The sequence below is a fragment of the Fundulus heteroclitus genome, chromosome 19, assembly GCF_011125445.2.
Source record: "Fundulus heteroclitus isolate FHET01 chromosome 19, MU-UCD_Fhet_4.1, whole genome shotgun sequence".
In the NCBI taxonomy this organism is placed as follows: Eukaryota; Metazoa; Chordata; class Actinopteri; order Cyprinodontiformes; family Fundulidae; genus Fundulus; species Fundulus heteroclitus.
Window position 1 is genome coordinate 33,050,473 of NC_046379.1, and position 19,551 is coordinate 33,070,023.

The 19,551-nt window shown below is 41.1% G+C and overlaps 1 long non-coding RNA gene across 1 annotated transcript; it reads right to left on the reverse strand.

Moving 5' to 3' along the window:
* Nucleotides 1-302: 302 nt before the first annotated feature.
* LOC110367166 lies at nt 303-1,382 on the reverse strand. The gene is made up of 3 exons (XR_002427272.2): nt 739-1,382; nt 462-622; nt 303-379 (listed from the first exon to the last, which is right to left on the reverse strand). It is a non-coding gene; the product is annotated as an uncharacterized LOC110367166 (long non-coding RNA).
* Between the last annotated feature and the right edge of the window lie 18,169 nt (nt 1,383-19,551).

Below are 19,551 nucleotides of genomic sequence, written 5' to 3' on the forward strand. Positions count from 1 at the left end.
GTTTATAATTATTTTGTTTGTTTTAAACATGGTCTGTTGGAATTAAAATTAAACTTCCATCATTATCCATGTCTGCTTCCTGCACCCTAACACACCTCCCTGTTCCACTGTATCAAACTCATGCAATGAACCTGCAAGCCTGCCTCATGGCTCGGCTGCAATCAAGCTCACAGCGCAAACCAGTAGATGTCCTGCGTTCTTTCCATGCCTGATTACCATATCAAGGCCTCAATCATATTTTCTGGATTTCCCTGCCTTGTCATGGTTTGTGCTGAGACTCAGATGCAGGCCGCAATTACAGACCAGTAGTGGGTTCAAAAGGGTTTATTGGAAATAATAAGAGGCGGGCGATTGCAGGGGAAGGAAGTCCAGTTCCGCACTAGGAGAGGAAAGAGTGGTTAATTCTCAGCAGGATCGGTTGACAGGTGGAATTGACAGGTACTTCAGGTGCGTCTGCTTACTTTTCCGGTAGTGAGGAAACGTTGGCGGGTGGACAGACAGGCGACGGGTCAGAGGAGCCTTCAGATAAGCGTCAGCGTATGGTGCAGATGGAGGAGAGGGGACGAAGCAGTCCGCTTGCTCTAGCGTGCGGCTCAGGTACAGTCCAGGAAGAACAATGAGTCTAGGGAACGATCCAGAAAAAGGAACTGTGAGAAGAGGACAAAGTCAGAGGTTTAGTTTTTCATGCTACTTGAAGCTCAACCTAAGCTCAGTGAGCAACTGCTGGGGCCTGGTTACCACAGGATGTGATTTGACCATCTGGCGTCTGCTTCAGGATTCCGCTCTTCTTTTAAACCCTCACCAATTCTCTGATGAGGCACAGCTGGGGATCAGACCTGCCTGTCACACCCTGAGGAAGGAGGAGGTCAGGCAAATACTACATAGAAACATGGAACATGACAGCCTTGCTTTGCCATTCTACCAAGCTTGTGATCTCTAGACTGTGACCACATTTCTGGATCACCCCTGAACTTGTCTACCTGTCTCCAATTATCCATGCGTGACTCTTGCATGTCCCCAGGACTTTGTTCAAGCTTCAACCATCCTGTGTGACACAGAGTAAGCCAGCTCTCATCATTGACATGTTTCTAGCTTACTTCTGCAGAGGTTCCTGCATCCAAATTTTTGCATTTAAATAAATATTTTATTAGTAACTCCATGTCTGGTTTAATTTTTGTATCTCCTGTTTGGTTTCAAGGACAACCTCAGATAATGGGCTGGTATCTGTTAGGAATTGTTCGCATCCAGTTGCGGTCCTCCCAGGTTTGCAGCAGTTATAGTGAAGTTGTGCTCTGTTAGGAACATACGGGGTAATCAGAACTCTGATATGTGATGATGTTGGTGTTGATTGTTCAGTGTTGGATCCAATAGAATTTTTAATGCTGTGCTATTATGCACTGTTTGAAGTTATTTGATATTTAATAAATAACTCCCTGTCTGTTAGGTATTGTGCAGTGAATATCAGCCCAAGGGCTGATATTGGGACAATAGTTGAAAGGAATGATTCGAGCACTGTCGAACAGCAAACTCTGCACACATATAGAATAAGGTAGTGACAACTTCTCTTCAAATTCAAGAATTTATTAACAGAAATAAAAAAGAACATCCAGAGAACATCACTATAAAATTCTGTTTATCTGAATTAACACTATATCTCAATCAACAAATCCTCTCTACTAGGCTAGTGAAACTTAACTAAAACTGCTAAGCAAAATAAAGATAAAAAGAAGGTGAGGAAATATGTACACACGAAAGAAACAAAAGACAAAATAAAAGTGGTTGATCATCTTCAGAATGATTCAGTGAAATCTGGTTCACTACAGATCTAAGTTAAATAACCAAAGTTAATCTTAAAGAACATGGAATGAGGTTAAAATATCTTAACTAATTCAGAGCACAATCCTGAGTTAAACAAAACATTATTCGATAAAAATAACATTTCAAAGAATACACAGAGGGGCAGCGCTGTTGCCTGGCAGCAAGAAAGTCCTGGGTTTGAGTCTGACTCTAGGTCTTTCTGCATTGAGTTTGCATGTTCTCCCTGTGCATGCATGGGTTCTCTCCAGGAACTCCGGCTTCCTCCCACAGTCCAAAAACACGACTGTTAGGTTAATTGGCCTCTCTAAATTCTACTTAGATATGAGTGTGTGCGTGAAAGTTTTTTTGTCCTGTCTGTGTCTGTGTAGCCCTGCGATTGACTGGTAACCTGTCCAGGGTGTACCCCACCTCTCGCCGATTGACAGCTGGCGATAGACACTGGCATCCCTCGCTACCCCGTGAGGGATAAGCGTATAAGATGATGGATGGAAGGAAAATCAGTAAAAATCAGTAAAGTTTAGAACGCTTGATTTTATTAATGGGATTATTCCTCTGGGAAGCTAGGGGTCGCTGTAGCGATTGGTCATTAAATGAGTTCATCCTAAAGTTATCCAAAAACACGATTAAATTGACAATAATAATCCATATTAATGCAGTAATAATGCTCATTAGCACTATCGAACGATGGTGGAGTGAAATGAAACAAAGTTTATGTTTAAAATGAACCATGGTTGCGTGGTAGCCCGGATGATAATAGCATGGGAGGCTAAGAGCATTGTGCTAACAGACATTTAGCGCTAATTAACAAAAAGTACAGTGGCCCTGAAGTGCAATGCGCAACTACAATTTAAAAGCACTACTACATATTGAAAATCACAACGACATGGTGCCGCTAAACCATGTACGAGAAGGGAGGGGGAACAGCAGAGTGCCGTGACACTGTTGTGATATTACCGCCATGATCATCAAAATGTTTTGACTGAAGCAGATTGTAATTCTGATCACACAGCCACAAGTGAGAGAGAGACAGCAGGAAAGCCTCTCTCTCTCACTCTCTCAGCAGGAGGTCATCTGTCACCACTCCCTACAGATAAAAGTCACAGCACATCTCTTCAGACTCTCTTCAGCTCTTCTCTTCTGTGACCCGCTCTCATCTCCAAGCTGCTCAGACTATCAGACTATGGGCCCTGCATGGGCCCATGACTGCTACACAAGCCAGCAGCTGAGGGAAGGTGCCTGGACCAGCCATGCTTGATCCAGGGTCTGCTAATGTTGTCTGCCGGCTTCAATAGAGGACCTGACTGAATCCGGATAAACAACACACTGGGACAGAGCTAAGTTTCACTCTGACTGCTGCTCAAACCAGCCGCAAAGTACAGATCCCCGAAACTGCTTTGTTCATTGTTGTCTGCTGTTGCAGGAAAGCAGACGCGAGACGGTGGGGGCCCCCCCCCCCCCCCCCTCACCAGACAAGCTGTGCGATCAGACTATTGAATGGACATTGGTCTCGAACACACATGCGTGTTTCTGCTAGGCCGCAGAAACCCAAAGCATTCCCTCCACAGGCTGTTAGCTCATGGCAGCAGAGCTAAGCACTAGCCTGCCAAGAAGAAACCAACGGTTCTCACTGCTTTTACGTCCTTCCTGGAACGCAATGTTGCCAACTCAGCGACTTTGTCGCTATATTTAGCGACAAAGTCCCAACCCCGTTCTCCGACTCTCGCAGGAGTCCCTCTCAGCGCTGCAGTCAGAGCCACAGCATGTTTACCCTCAGCGCCAGACTGCAAATGAAGCGCGCATGCGCCGGGATTGACGGCGCTGGTTGATCATAAATAACTGAATTTGAAATATTTTATCCTAAATAAATAACGGCATTTGATTCACACAACCACATGTTCGTGTTTTACCGTGATTTGTAGGCTCCTTGGTGGACCACAAGGGAAAAAAGAAAACGTTAAAAAAAGTTGAAATTTTTTTTGTAACTCCGCCATAGTGTCTCTTTATGGTTCATTTTGCCGGTCTCAAACCCGGGTAAAGGAGGAAGGTTAGTATTGTAATTAGGGCTGGGCAACGATTAAAATATTTAATCGTGATTAATCGCCCTGATTAATCGCAATTAATCGCATTGTATTTACAAACTCCAAGAATGAATTCAAAAGTAGTGTAAAGAGCACTTTTATTTTAATGTTCTGCTGCCATATGAACAAAAGTGTTGTAACATTTGTAGCACTTATCAGTAACACATATTTAGTGTAAAGCTCAACTTAAACATGTAAAACAAAAAATAGCAATAATAATAAATTAAAGCTTATTGCCACTGACAGGGAATTCTCTTTATGGGGAAAAAATCTACCAAAAACAGGCAATTTCTGAGGTAACAGCAGGGAGCAGCATTACCATTTTATGTTCAATACCAAAGTTTAACTTGGCAGTGGTTACAACTAACCTGTTTCTGTCATATTCAATGCTGGAAGAACTTTAAACTGAAATGCTGGCCAACTCGATATGCTTGGGTTGCTTGCGTTTATTTGACGTTAACACGCGTTTTTTTGTTGTTGCTTTCTCGCGTGCATATAGTGAATGGCAGGGAAAAACAGGCAAAAACACATGGATACTTTGAAACGCGAAGCGACTTCACCGACGGCGTCTAAGCAGACCCCCCCGCTCCGCTCCGCACAAAACTTGTTCCGTTCGCCAACTCACCGCCTCGCCTAAGCAAATAGCGTACCGCGAGCGAGCTATTTTTAGAAACGTAATGTAACATCACGTGGTACGCAGTAGGGCAAGCTTGCATAGTCCATCGCTGTTTCGCTCTTTTTCCAAATCTAAGACCATGGTTTTTAAACATTGTTGCTATGGAACGGGCAACAGCGACTTGAGGTACGCTGATCGGCCGCATATGAAGGATGTTTTCTTCAAGACTGCCAAGGAGAAATGTGTGCGCTGGGTACAACGGTGCGGTCAGCCTACACAACAGTTCAACCCGGAAAAAGTTACCAAATTCAAGTACATATGTAGCAAGCATTTTGTTGGAGGAAAGGGCCCAACCGAAGAACATCCTGACCCAATTCCAGCGACATCAAGTAGTGAACAGGTAAGAGTATTTTGGTGGCCGACATGTTTATAATGAAGCGCCTGCTACCATGATAGCATATAGGCTATCATGGTAGCAGGCGCTAACATGATACCCTGCTACCAGGATAGCTTACTCAAAAACATTTCAAATAAGACAAACATTAAACATATACCGATCCCTGGACGGACGCCATGATCGCCGCGCAGGAAAAAAAAAACAAAGCTTACCGTTCGATCAAGTCGGCCCGTTTTCCGGTTTTTTAAGCCCTCGACACTCAAGCCATCGTTTGAGCTGAAGGTTGGTGTGTTCTTCGATAGTGCGGCCAGTAATCCGTGTGCCTGGGACATCGTCTTGGGAAAGTTTAACGGCTATAAAGTCGGTCATATCGCTGTTTCTGTTGCGCGTGTAATAGCTGGTTGCTACGGGCGTTCTCTACCTGTATGTCCTACCTAAGCGGCAAAAGGGGCGTTGCTCTTGAGACGGTGACGTCACGTGCGCGGTACGCTATTCCTGCGGGAAACACCGCCTTCCGCATGTCGGCTTTGTTTTTTTCCGGCCAGCACCTTTCTTACTCTGAATCCAAGGCTTGGCTGACAGCGAGGTTATTGGCGCATTATCGCCACCTACTGTTCTGATTCAAACCCCTACACCGCAGCAACAGACCTTCACAAAATAAAAGCATGTGAGCAACATGCGTTAACGTGCGTTAAAGAAAATATCGCCGTTAATAGTCTAATGAGTTAACGTGAAATTAACGCGTTAACTTGCCCAGCCCTAATTGTAATAAAATAAACATTAATAAAAAATAAAAATAAAATAAATAAATAAAAAATAATAATAATAAATAAACATTAATGGACAGAACAAAGTAGCTCTATATATATATTCTGAGTGTTTTTACTCACTTTTTGTCTCTCTCTAACAACGTTATTTCTCCCACAGCGTCAATAACATTCACATCACATCATGTGACACATTATGCAAATTAGGTGATGACGTCATTCAGCGACTTCTAGCGACTTTTAGCACAGCCAATAGCTACTTTCCTTACTGAGGAGTTGGCAACATTGCTGGAACGGCCAAAGTGGACAAAACTCACACATGAGGCACCAACAGATTGGGCAGCAAGCTGAGGGTGAAGTTAAAAAGTTACCTGGTTATTGGGAACTGTTTGTGTAATGTGTACACAAAGAGCTAATGGGTCTTAGCTCATGCTAACACTGTATCATGCCATTGCCGATACAATTCGAGTTTTTTTTATTGTTATAACAAATGTTATCTCCACAAGGGTTTCATACATTGATGGGACATTAACGTTTACGTTATCCAGCCCACTAATTATGACTAAAAATAAAGTTAAAGCCTTTATTTGTTAGTGCCGAATGCCCGCTAGCCAAACTGCTATTAGCCTTGCTAACATCTGGTTTCGGACATTTCAAAAGGAGTTCGTTTTAAAGCACAAAGCTTAATCGTTCGGCTCCGCCATCCTTCGATTGTGCTATGAGCCTTATCTCTGCGTTAATATTGAATATTAATGTTGGTGTAAAGGCAATTTTTTAACTACAGACTTTAACCAGGTTAGCGTCAATCGCAGCAGCGACCCCTAGCGCTCGGAGGTAGAATCGCATAAACAAAGGCAAGCGATTCTGAATTAAATGATTTTACAGGACAAAACAGCCCTCAGAATATTATTTCATCAAATAATCTTTTGTTTAACTTGGGCTTTGCATTGTGAATGGATTGAAACACATGCCAAATGTTTTTAACTCCATTCCATGTTTTTAATCAGATCTGCAGTGAACAAGGATTCACTGAATTATTCTGATTATGACCAACCACTTTTGTTTTGTCTTTTGTTTGTTTTTGCATGTAAATAGTTTCTTAGCTTAGCTTCTTTTCATCTTCATTTTGCTTAGTAGTTTAGTTACGTTTCACTAGCCTAGTAGAGAGGATTTGTTAATCAAAATATGGTGTTTATTCAGATTAACAGCATTACATAGTGATGTTCTCTGGAAGTTAATTTGATTTCTGTTATTAAATTCTTGGACTTGAAAAGAAGTTGTCACTCCTTTATTCTATGTGTGTGCAAGTTTTGCTGTTAAAAGATCGCTAGTGCTCGAATTCATCCTTTTCAACCATTGTCTTGATATCATCACCAGACAATACTTAACAGACACAGGGTTATTTAATAAACATTAAATAACTTTAAACAGTGTATAATTGCACAAAAACAAAGACTGGGAGACTTTGATGACACTGCTGCAGTCACGCGCGCTGACTGTCACGCTGACCATTTTAATGGTCAGTCAGAATGTCGGTTTCCATCAAACAAATGTTGGCCAACAAGTGCAAGGTGGAACGGGAACGAGTGAAAATGGAAGGACAGCAGGCTGTGGCAGTGAGTATAACCGCTGACATGTGGACGTCTGTAAAAATGGATGCTTACTTGGCTCTTACTTGTCACTACATTAATGAAAATTCGCAGTTGTGTACATCTGTGCTGGGTGTGTTATACTTTCCACAAAGTCACACTGCTGACAATAATTTGTTTATTGTTTGTAAATCATGTACTAAAATGCCAATTTCTTCTTTTTAGATAACCTTTTGGCAACATCTTGACATCGAAGTGGGCAGGCAGACCAAAAGTCCACAACTGAAGCCATCCAGGAGGTGCACAGAAACCTGGCAGAGAGCAATATTGCCAGGTCCCAGGATCCTATGATATACTGGAAAAACCAAAAGACAGTCTATCCAAACCTCTTTCGCCTTTCAATACAATTTATCTGCACTCCAGCATTATCTGTGCCGTGTGAGCGGGTGTTTTCTACAGCTGAAGATGTGATATCAAAAAAGTGTAACAATTTCGATTTCAAAATGTTGAAGCAATTTTTTTTAAATAAAAATTTGTAAAAAAAAGAAACAGTTAGTTAGAGATTATTACGTTATTATACAGGTTCACATTGTTTGACTGTATCTAAAAATCAAATCAAAGATATTTTAAATTTAAATGAAAATATGAAACAATACAATGTAACATACAATGACCTAAATTGTATTTTTGTGTGTACTAGTTCATCAAATCAGTGTCAGTTAACTGTGAACTAGGTTGCCTGTAGGGATTTTTAAGGTCCAGCAAGTGTCAGTATTCAGTGACACAGTGTCGACACAGCATCAATACAGTTTGGCAACATGTCGAAACACTTAATGACACCTCATCTACCCATCACTACTAGATATGCTCAAGACTAATAAAGAAATTTCAGTTAGTTTGTGTACACTGAAAACACACTCAAAAGAAACTGGACCTCTTTCCTCCTTTGAATAAGCGATAAGCAGGATTACTTCCGGTTCAAAAGTCAAACGGTGCCGTCATCTAATCAGCGATGTCTCATGTTACCCACTGGTACCTACCTTTTCCGGTAGGTTAATGTCGTTGTGTGTTGCTTAATGTTGTTGTGTTTTGCTTAATGTCGTGTTTTGCATAATGTCGTGTTTTGCATAATGTCGTGTTTTTTCTTAATGTGTGTTTCTTAATGTCATTGTGTTTTTCAATATGTAGTAGTGCTTTTAAATTTGTAGTTGCGGTTTGCACTTCAGGGCCACTGTAAAAGAGAGAAACAAATTATCAGAGACAAACATTTAAAAGTCTCTAAAAGTAGAATGGGAGGCAGATTCTTTAGTTATCAGGCTCCTCTCCTGTGGAACCAACTACCGGTTTTGGTCCATGAGGCAGACACCCTGTCTATTTTAAAGACTAAGCTTAAAACTTTCCTTTTTTACATAGCTTATAGTTAGAGTGGCTTATGTTAACCTGAGCTATCTCTATAGTTATGCTGCTATAGGCATAGGCTACTAGAGGACATCAGGGTCTGTTTTTCTCACTCTACTAAGTTCTACTACTCTGCAATTGGCATTGCTTGTCGTCATTTCAGCTTTTAACTTTTTGTTCTCTCTCTTTTTTTTCTTCATAGTAGGTACACCTGGTCTGGCGTTCTGTTAGCTGTGTCATCATCCAGGGAAGACAGGTCACTGGATGATGACCTAATGTAGAACAGATTACTGGATCAATGTGGGCTTCTGTGCTTGTTTGTCTCTCTTGTTGTGTCTCTGCTCTGTCTTCTCTAACCCCAAGTCGGTCGAGGCAGAATGACCAATCATACTGAGCCCGCTTCTGCTGGAGGTTTTTCCTTCCCGTTATTGGGGAGTTTTTCTTTCCACTGTCGCTTCATGCTTGCTCAGTATGAGGGATTGCGGCAAAGTCATGTACAATGCAGACGACTCTCCCTGTGACTACACTTCTTCAGGAGGAGTGAATACTGCTTTTCAAGACTTTGATGCAATCAACTGGGTTCCCTTATATAGGACATTTGTTGACCAATCTGTATAATCTGACCCAATCTGTATAATCTGATTGAATTTGACTTTGGAAAGTGCCTTGAGATGACATGTTTCATGAATTGGCGCTATATAACTACCATTTTATTTAATTGAAAAATATGCATATTTATTACCATTGGAATTCCCAGAGAGACAGCACTTACAACGTTACCATAGACCTCATGTACTACACTCCGAAGTCTCTTACACGCGATTGTAAGCTATTGTCTGCTCGTACAACTTCCAAATGTATCGTTTTAACAAATCTTTAAGGAATCCCGGGGGGGGGGGGGGGGTAAAAGGCCCGCAGACATCCAGCCTCCAATCACCCATCTGCTCCCTGACACTTCAGGCACTAATTGTAATTAATAGCCCCGGTCTGTTTTTGGAAGTTCAACCAAGATACATTAACCAAGATAACATTAAGAACCATGAAACATCCTTACTTCGTGCCTGGCCTCTGCTTGAACAGATCTACTGTTTTCAAATTAATCTGCAAAAAACCCCAACTTCTGTAAACTCCAGACACAGTTTAAGGATTAAAGGGTAACTCTTATTGTTTTCATAAAAATGACTGATTAATACAACTAATCATATATTTCCATAACAGTTGTAATGAGCAGACCCAGAAACGGAAACATCAATATCCCATCAATGTATGAAAACCCTTGTGGAGATAATGTTTGTTATAACCGTAAAACATACTCTCATTACATCAACATGGCATGGTTTCGAAGAGGCTAGCGGGAGCTATGTCGGATAGCTCCACGTGTTTTAAAAACACTGTTACAACGCATTAAAGTAAACCATTCTAAATAAACCATTTAACTTTCCCTGTTTATTTCTCTGCCAAACCTGTTGATGCTTCAGTGTCAGTTAGGTTCACTTTGGGCATCCAGTTGGAAGTAGTTGAAACAGGATGAAGGTGAAGGCTAGCATGCAGCTCTGTGGCTAGCCAAAACATGGCTATTTGAGCAGGCGGCTCCGGGGTCTCTCATGCAAGTCTTTGAGCCAGTTGCAGCCTTCGATTTCACCTCAGCTTTCTTCTCAGCTTGGCTTGGACCCAGACGAGGAGACCGCTCCGCGCCGTCTCGAGTCAGCTTTTCTGAAAAAGCTGGGGGAAAAAAAATACAAAGCTGGTTTTAGCATAGATGGATTCTTTACTCCGGCATCTGGTTACGCAGAAGTTAGACTGCAGACTTACCTTCGATCCAGCCGGGTCCTCTGCTCTGCAAAGGAGGAGTGTTTGCACCTCAATGAATGACAACGACTGTGTAGCCCAGGCTTCATAAGCTAAACAACAAAATCCTGTTGTTTAGTTTGTATGAATGTGTGAGAGAGATAGCTGGCATTTATGGGGTTAACTCTGCCGTATAGTGCAGAGAGAGACAGGTGTGTCGCAGTACTGGGGCTGCGCACAGCGCTCTGGGAGATAGTTGGAAGGAGGACACACCGTCCGGTTGCATGAGGGGCTCTCTGCTTCGGAAAAAAGTTGATACGCAAACTTAGAGAAATGGTTGAAAAAACATCATGAGCAAATTTCAGAATCCACATTTGATGTTGCCTACTCGGCGGTGAGTTTATTGTGCACTTTGAGCAATGTAACATCGAATAAAGGTGTGCTGGCGTCAGCGCTAATCAGCCGCTAACTGCTAATTTGATACCACGTGCGTTAGCCATTAGTGTAGCAGCCAGGGTGAACTAGCATTGAACTCAGCTAACAGAGCTGACAAATTGATTACAAATTGCAATCCATTTTTAATGACTTTTATTAGGGTTCCAAGCCTGCAGCGCAGACGATGGGCTCTGCCGTTCGTCTGCACTGTGCAGAGAACACTATTGTTTTTCGTGTGTTTCTTCATTAGGGTTCCAAGCCCGCAGCGCAGGCGAACGGCTTTGCCGTTCTTCTGCACTGTGTGCAGAGAACCCTATTGTTTTTCCTCTGTTTTTCCATTATTTATTATTATTAGGGGTTCCAAGCCCGCAGCGCAGGCGAACGGCATTGCCATTCGTCTGCTCTGTGAGCAGAGAACCCTATTGTTTTTCGTGTGTTTTAAATTATTAGGGTTCCAAGCCCCCAGCGCAGGTGAACGGCTATGCCGTTGGTCTGCTCTGTGAGCAGAGAATTGTTAGCGATTGTTGGCTAGCTAGCTCTAAATGTAATTGCTGATTATTCTAAAACCATAACAGATTTTACCATGTCCTTCAGAACCCATACTCCAAGTAAGATTTTACACACGTGTCCCGCGTTTGAAGATTGTCCATCACTAGGGGGCGCTGTGATGTCAAGAAATCTACTATGCAAGAATGGCTGATCTGATTTTTACAAAACCTTCTTCATCCCCTTCCAGTCATAGCCCTAAACTAAAGCATTAAATATAGTAATGATTGAAACAAGTGGGCGGGGCCTATTTCCAAAAGTGTGAAAAAAACCTTGAAAACTTCAACAAATTACCAAAAATCAATTTTGTGGTGTAACGATCTTGGATTTTCACGATGTATCCCTTGAATAAGGTGTAACAATGGAGAAATCAAAGTATTTTCCACAAATATTGTTAAATCCCCAAAACAATGGCCTCTATTTGTAAAGCACATGCAGACTAAATTTACATTTCAGTTTGGTAAAAATCCAGGCTATTTTGAGTTATTTATAAGACATTGAAATTTAAATGTGCAAGACTATAAAGTTTCATATTTTTATCTCTCAAACGCTTTTTTCAATGGGCATTTAAAAAAATCGCGTAAGTAGATAAAGCACTCTTGGAAATCCATGAATATTTTCAGAATTTTAGAGCAAACCATTGAATTTTAATAATTTGTTCTTACATGAAATGACATATATGAAAATGTGGCCATGTAGGGAATTAATTTTTAAAATTCCTCTAGATGGCAGCATTTGATTATAGATGGATTTTTTACACACACAGAACGACCCCTCATTCAAAAGGGGCTGCTTGGAACCCTAAATTATTAGGCAAGGCAAGGCAAGGCAAATTTATTTATTTAGCACAATACAGTACAAAGACAATGCAAAGTGCTTTACATGATTAAAATATAGCAAAATAAAACAGAATAAAAGCAAGTAGGAATAAAATATAGATAGAAAATAGAACAAAAAAGTGGTGATTCAGTTAACTAGGACAGTTGAAGGCAATTTTAAACAAATGTGTTTTTAATCTTGATTTAAAAGAACTCAGGCTTTCCGCACTTTTACAGTTTTCTGGAAGTTTGTTCTAGATAATTGGAGCATAGGAACTAAATGCTGCTTCTCCATGTTTGGTTCTGGTTCTAGGTATGCAGAGCAGGCTGGAGTCAGAAGACCTGAGTGGTCTGGATGGTTTATACGCTGATAACAAGTCTGTGATGTATTTAGGAGCTAAGCCATTTAAGGATTTATAGACTAACAGAAGTATTTTAAAGTATATTCTCTGAGATACAGGGAGCCAGTGTAAGGACTTTAGAACTGGTGTTATGTGCTCTACTTTCTTAGTCTTAGTGAGGACGCGGGCAGCAACGTTCTGGATCAGCTGCAGCTGTCTGATCCACTTTTTAGGCAGACCTGTGAAGACACCGTTGCAGTAATCAATTCGACTAAAAATAAACGCATGGATTAGTTTTTCTAGATCCTGCTGAGACATCAGTCCTTTAATCCTAGAAATGTTCTTCAGGTGATAGAAAGCCGACCTTGTAACTGTCTTTAGATGCTTTTGGAGGTTCAGGTCTGAGTCCATCACTACTCCCAGATTTCGGGCCTGATTAGTGGTTTTTAGCTGAAGCGACTGAAGCTGTGTGCTAACTTTTGATCTTTCCTCTATTGGTCCAAATATTATTACTTCAGTTTTGTTTTTATTCAATTGGAGAAAATTTTGGCACATCCACGTATTGATTTCTTCTAGGCATTTACTCAGTGCCTGAACTGGTTCATAGTCACCTGGTGACATAGTGATGTAGAGCTGTGTGTCGTCTGCATAGTTATGGTAGCTGATGTTATTTTTTATTATCTGGGCTAGAGGGAGCATGTAGATATTGAAAAGGAGGGGACCCAGAATGGACCCTTGGGGAACCCCAAATGGGATTTTTGTCATCTCTGATGTAAAGTTACCTACTGATACAAAAAATTCCCTGTCCTTTAAGTAGGATTTAAACCAGTGGAGAGCTGTACCAGAGAGGCCGACCCAGTTCTCCAGGCGTTCTAACAGAATGGAGTGATCAACAGTATCAAATGCTGCACTAAGGTCCAATAGTACCAGCACGGTGGTTCTTCCACAGTCTGTATTTATATGGATGTCATTAAACACCTTGATAAGGGCGGTCTCTGTACTGTGGTGAGCGCGGAAACCTGACTGGAAAACGTCAAATCGGCAGGTCGTTGTTAAGAAGGTGTTTAATTGTTGAAATACAGCTTTTTCAATAATCTTACTGATAAAGGGGAGGTTTGAGATGGGCCTGTAGTTCTGGAGTAGACGTTTGTCTAAATTATTCTTTTTCAGCAGTGGTTTGATAATTGCTGTTTTTAGGGACTGGGGGAAAACACCTGACAGGAGGGACGTGTTTATTATCTGAGTCAAATCAGACGCTATGACAGGTAAAACTTTTTTAAAGAAAGCTGTGGGTAGAACATCAAGACAGCATTAAGAGGAACTTAGCTGCTGAATGATCTGCTCTAAGCTTTTGTGGTTTATTTGGCTGAATTGGGACATTTTGTCAGCATAAGTTCCAGCTGAGTACGGCTTTGGTTCTAGAGTTGGTGTGGATGTACAAACTGATCCTCTAATTTTTAGGATTTTCTCAGTAAAGAAGTTAGCAAATTTATTGCAGGCCCTGGTGGAGTGGAGTTCTGAAGCCACGGACATAGGAGGATTTGTTAACCTGTCGACTGTGGCAAATAAGACACGAGCGTTATTAATGTTTTTCTTAATGATCTCAGAGAAGAAAGATTCTCTTGCATTTTTCAGTTGTAAGTTATATCTGTAAAGTCTCTCTTTATAGATGTCATAGTGAACCTGGAGTCTATTTTTTCTCCACCTGCGTTCAGCTTTGTGACATTCCCTTTTTTCACTTCTAACTGATGGAGCATTTCTCCAAGGAGATTTATTCTTCCCGTAAAAAACCTTCACTTTAACTGGAGCAATGCAGTCAATGATGTCTGAGACTTTAGACTGAAAGTTATCTACTAGCTCATCTACTGAGTTGCAGCCCAAGGTTGAAGTAGCAAAGTAAGCTTGAATAAAATTTTCTGTGGCATTGTCCTTAAAGGTGCGTTTTCTTACGATGTCCCTTCGGCTAAATGAGTCACTGGAAATGATACATTCAAAGGTAACGGAGAAGTGATCGGATAAGGCAACATCAGTTACATTGACCTGTGAAATGTTTAGACCTTTAGTGATGATCAAGTCTAAAATATGTCCCTGTTTGTGTGTTGGCTGTTTAACATGCTGAGTTAAACCAAAGTTTCTAAGTGTGTCACACAGTTCTTTTGCATTTCTGTCTTCAGGGTTGTCAACGTGAAAGTTGAAGTCTCCAACAATAATTAAAAAGTCATAATCAACACATATCACAGACAGCAGGTCACTAAAATCATTAAAAAAGTTTGATGTGGACTTAGGAGGCCTGTAAACATTCAGAAACATAGTTCGTACCGGGCTCTTTACCTGGAGAGCCAAATGTTCAAAAGAGTCAAATTTTCCCAAAAACACCTTTTTACACTTTAGTGAATCATTAAACAATGTTGCTACTCCTCCACCTTTCCTTTGCTGTCTGCTCTCACAAAGAAAATTGTAGTTTGGAGGAGTCGACTCCAGCAGAATGGCTGCTTCATTAGATTCATGTAACCATGTTTCTGTTAAAAACATAACATCAAGATTATTGTCAATAATGAAGTCATTAATTAAAAGGGATTTTCCTGACAGAGATCTAATGTTTAATAAACCCAGTTTATATGATTTGGTGGTTGATGGTGTCTTTGTGGCAGGTTGCATCTGACAGTTTATGACTTTTAAGTACGACTGATTATTCCTGTCTGTTTTCCTTTTGCTTTTCTTATTTCTGCCACGTATCATAACAGATATTCCATGTTCTCCGTCAGGAGGCCCAGGCTTATGCTGGTGGCGGTCTTGACTGATAAACGTACAGCCAGGGCCTGCTGTATATCACAAGGACGTTATCCAAAGGTCTTCAGGACAGGCATGTTCTGTGATATTTAGAGGAGGAGGAGGATCTGGACCTCTGCGTCCTTTGGAAGATGCTGATTTAGTCACAGAACTGTGGTTTTCAGAATTAATATGTGGAGAGGATGTCAACTGTAGACCAATCTTAAGGACTTTGTTCATGGTGTGAGAAAAATCCAGGAAAGGAACCTCTGGGCTTTGTGGAGAGGAAGGCGAGGCGGGTGTAGTCTGGATCGGTGTTTGTGACGATGGCGATTCTTGGTCCTCTCTTTGTCCTGCTGAGATCTGGGATGAATCCTCCTGTAATGCTGATGTAGCCTCTTTCTGTGTCATCTTTCTGGCCATCTTTATCTTGGTTTGTTCGGGCTGCACTGGGCTTATCTTTTGTTTAGGCACTGGATGTTCTTTGTTTTGGGACAAAGCTGATGGCGTATGGTTCACAGAATAGAAGATGTTTGAAATCAGTCGTTTTGCACCTGACCTATTTAGAAAGAAGCCATTGCTGCTAAACAGATGTCTTCTTTCCCAGAAGATGTTAAAGTTGTCTATGAAGGTTACAGTTGTTTCTTTGCGTGTTTTTTCCAGCCATTTGTTTAGCATCAGAATTCGGGAAAAAATCTCGTCTCCACAAGCCACGGGCGGGAAAGGGCCGCTCAGAAGCACCTTGACATTTTTGCCATGAACTAAGTTCAACAGACGAATGTAATCCTCTTTCAATACTTCTGATTTTCTTATCCGGGTGACGTCGCCCAGGGCTTCAGCTTGTATTATGAGTTTTTCCAAGGTCGGGCGCTCTTTCAAGATCCTTGGAAGGATGTCTAATAAATCAGACACCAGGCCATAGTTCGAATCGTTATAAATTAACACCTCTGTGTTTTTCTTGTTACAGAAATGTTTAATCCCACATACTGTACAGACCCACTGCATAAAATCAGGGTCCTTGGCCCCGTGGCATGTCTTTTCTCTGATGTATTAGAGCGAAAGTCGTTGACGTACCTCTGAGTGTTGTCATGATTCTCCTGGGTCACATTTTGGAGCGGAGCGAATCTGTTTCGTAAAGGAATACCAGCATTTCCAGCAGGTTTACTCCTATCATTTGTTGTGGGAACAGCCCGCTGTTGTTTCACTTGTCCTGGGACATCTCTCTGTAGTCTTGGCCAGTTTTCTTTGTCTAGGCGTGGGGTTCGTTGATCCTTTGGTCTTGCACCCTGAGTGATCCAGGGATTCTCATTTTCCTCAGGGATCTGTTTGTTCAGAGAGTTGCTGGGCTGGTGGTCCCCGTTTGGAGTCGCAGGCAGGGTTGTTTCATTTCCATACGCGCCGTTTACATCATAATTCAGTTCGAGTCGGCATATCTTCTGTTCTATAAAAGCGATCTTTTGTAGAAGCGTGTCAAGGTCCACTGTGGTGAAGGTAGGCATCTTTGCAAAATCAAAATCAAAAATAAATAAAAAGAAAATAAATAAAAATAACTAAATCCAACTTTCCGTTGTTTTGGCAAAGAGATAAAAAGGAGATAAAAAGTAAAACGCAGGAAAATGCAAGCAAGCAGGGAGCAGAGAAAAAAGCGTCCGAGCAGGCAGAGAGGCGGAGCAGGCGGCTCCATTAGGGTTCCAAGCCCCCAGCGCAGGTGAACGGCTATGCCGTTGGTCTGCTCTGTGAGCAGAGAATTGTTAGCGATTGTTGGCTAGCTAGCTCTAAATGTAATTGCTGATTATTCTAAAACCATAACAGATTTTACCATGTCCTTCAGAACCCATACTCCAAGTAAGATTTTACACACGTGTCCCGCGTTTGAAGATTGTCCATCACTAGGGGGCGCTGTGATGTCAAGAAATCTACTATGCAAGAATGGCTGATCTGATTTTTACAAAACCTTCTTCATCCCCTTCCAGTCATAGCCCTAAACTAAAGCATTAAATATAGTAATGATTGAAACAAGTGGGCGGGGCCTATTTCCAAAAGTGTGAAAAAAACCTTGAAAACTTCAACAAATTACCAAAAATCAATTTTGTGGTGTAACGATCTTGGATTTTCACGATGTATCCCTTGAATAAGGTGTAACAATGGAGAAATCAAAGTATTTTCCACAAATATTGTTAAATCCCCAAAACAATGGCCTCTATTTGTAAAGCACATGCAGACTAAATTTACATTTCAGTTTGGTAAAAATCCAGGCTATTTTGAGTTATTTATAAGACATTGAAATTTAAATGTGCAAGACTATAAAGTTTCATATTTTTATCTCTCAAACGCTTTTTTCAATGGGCATTTAAAAAAATCACGTAAGTAGATAAAGCACTCTTGGAAATCCATGAATATTTTCAGAATTTTAGAGCAAACCATTGAATTTTAATAATTTGTTCTTACATGAAATGACATATATGAAAATGTGGCCATGTAGGGAATTAATTTTTAAAATTCCTCTAGATGGCAGCATTTGATTATAGATGGATTTTTTACACACACAGAACGACCCCTCATTCAAAAGGGGCTGGGTGCTGCCATTTTCCCCTTTCACTTCTGGCAGCTGACGAGTGAGGGCCGCAATATATATATATATATATATATATATATATATATATATATATATATATATATATATATATATATATATATATATATATATATATAAAAAAACAAAAAGTTATGCAAAACTGGAACAGTAGACTGGAGAACAGTAGAACTCAGTAGAGTGAGAAATATAGGCCCTGATGTCTGGCAGTAGCCTAAGCAGCATAACTATATAGGTAGCTCAGTATAACATAAGCCACTTTAATTATAAGCTTTGTCAAAAAGGAAAAGTTTCAAGTCTAGTCTTAAAAGTAGACAGAGTGTCTGCCTCACGGACCAAAACTTTGAGTTGGTTCCACAGGAGAGGAGCCTGATAGCCAAAGGATCTGCCTCCCATTCTACGTTTAGAGACTTTAGGAACCACCAGTAGACCTGAAGTCGAGAGCAAAGTGCTCTGTTAGGAAGGTACAAGGTAATCAGTGCTCTGATATATGATGGAGCTTGATTGTTAAGAGCTTTATATGTTAGAAGAAGAATTTTAAATTGTATTCTTGATTTAACAGGAAGCCAATGAAGGGAAGTTAAAATAGGAGAAATATGATCCCTCTTGTTTATTTTCATCAGAACCTTTGCTGCAGCATTTTGGATCAGCTGAAGACTTTGAACAGCATACAGCTTCAGTCGCTTCAGCTAGGAACCACTGATCAGGCCCAAAACCTGGGTGTAGTGATGGACTCAGACCTGAACCTTCAAAAGCATCTAAAGACAATTACAAGGTCGGCTTTCTATCAACTGAGGAACATTTCCAGGATTAAAGGACTAATGTCTCAAAAGGATCTGGAAAAACTAATCCATTTATATTTAGTAGAATTGATTACTGCAACGGTGTTTTCACAGGCCTGCCTAAAAAGTGGATCAGACAGCTACAGCTGATCCAGAATGCTGCTGCCCGCGTCCTCACTAAGACTAGGAAAGTAGAGCACATAACCCCAGTTCTAAAGTCATTACACTGGCTCCCTGGGTGCGATTTGCCGGGGGGAGATGGGGGGGATTTACCCCCTCTCTGCTTGTGACATCCCCCCCTCTGGTCATTCATGTTTTATCCCTGGGGGGGGATACATTCCTCCCCCCCTCTGGTCTGAATTTAAAAATGTATATAAATTAGGGCTGTTAGTTTTAACGCGTAAGACCACAACCCCGACATTTTTTTTTGTCGCCGTTAATCGCGCATCAAAACACACACACCGTTCCCTAATGTTTTTCCCCACCGCGCTCCCGGACTGTGTTTCTTTTACCCTCGGCGCTTTCCATAGTTTCAAGAGAGCTAGAGACTGTAGCAAAGCAGATTCACACTCTCTTTTGCACAGGCTGTTCATTTCATGCGACTTTGGGCTTCTTTTATTCTAAAGGCGCTTGTAAATTTTATAAGTCACAAGTTGCGGTTTTTTTGGGCACGTTTCTGAAAGTTAAATCGCTTATTTGGGTTCTAAAATAAATGACGAAACAGCGGTTATTATGAGACCTGCCTGCACTGCCCACACTTTGTATCCAGCTGAAATATCCCTCCGCCATAGCAGCCGACGGTAGTAAAGGCAGACA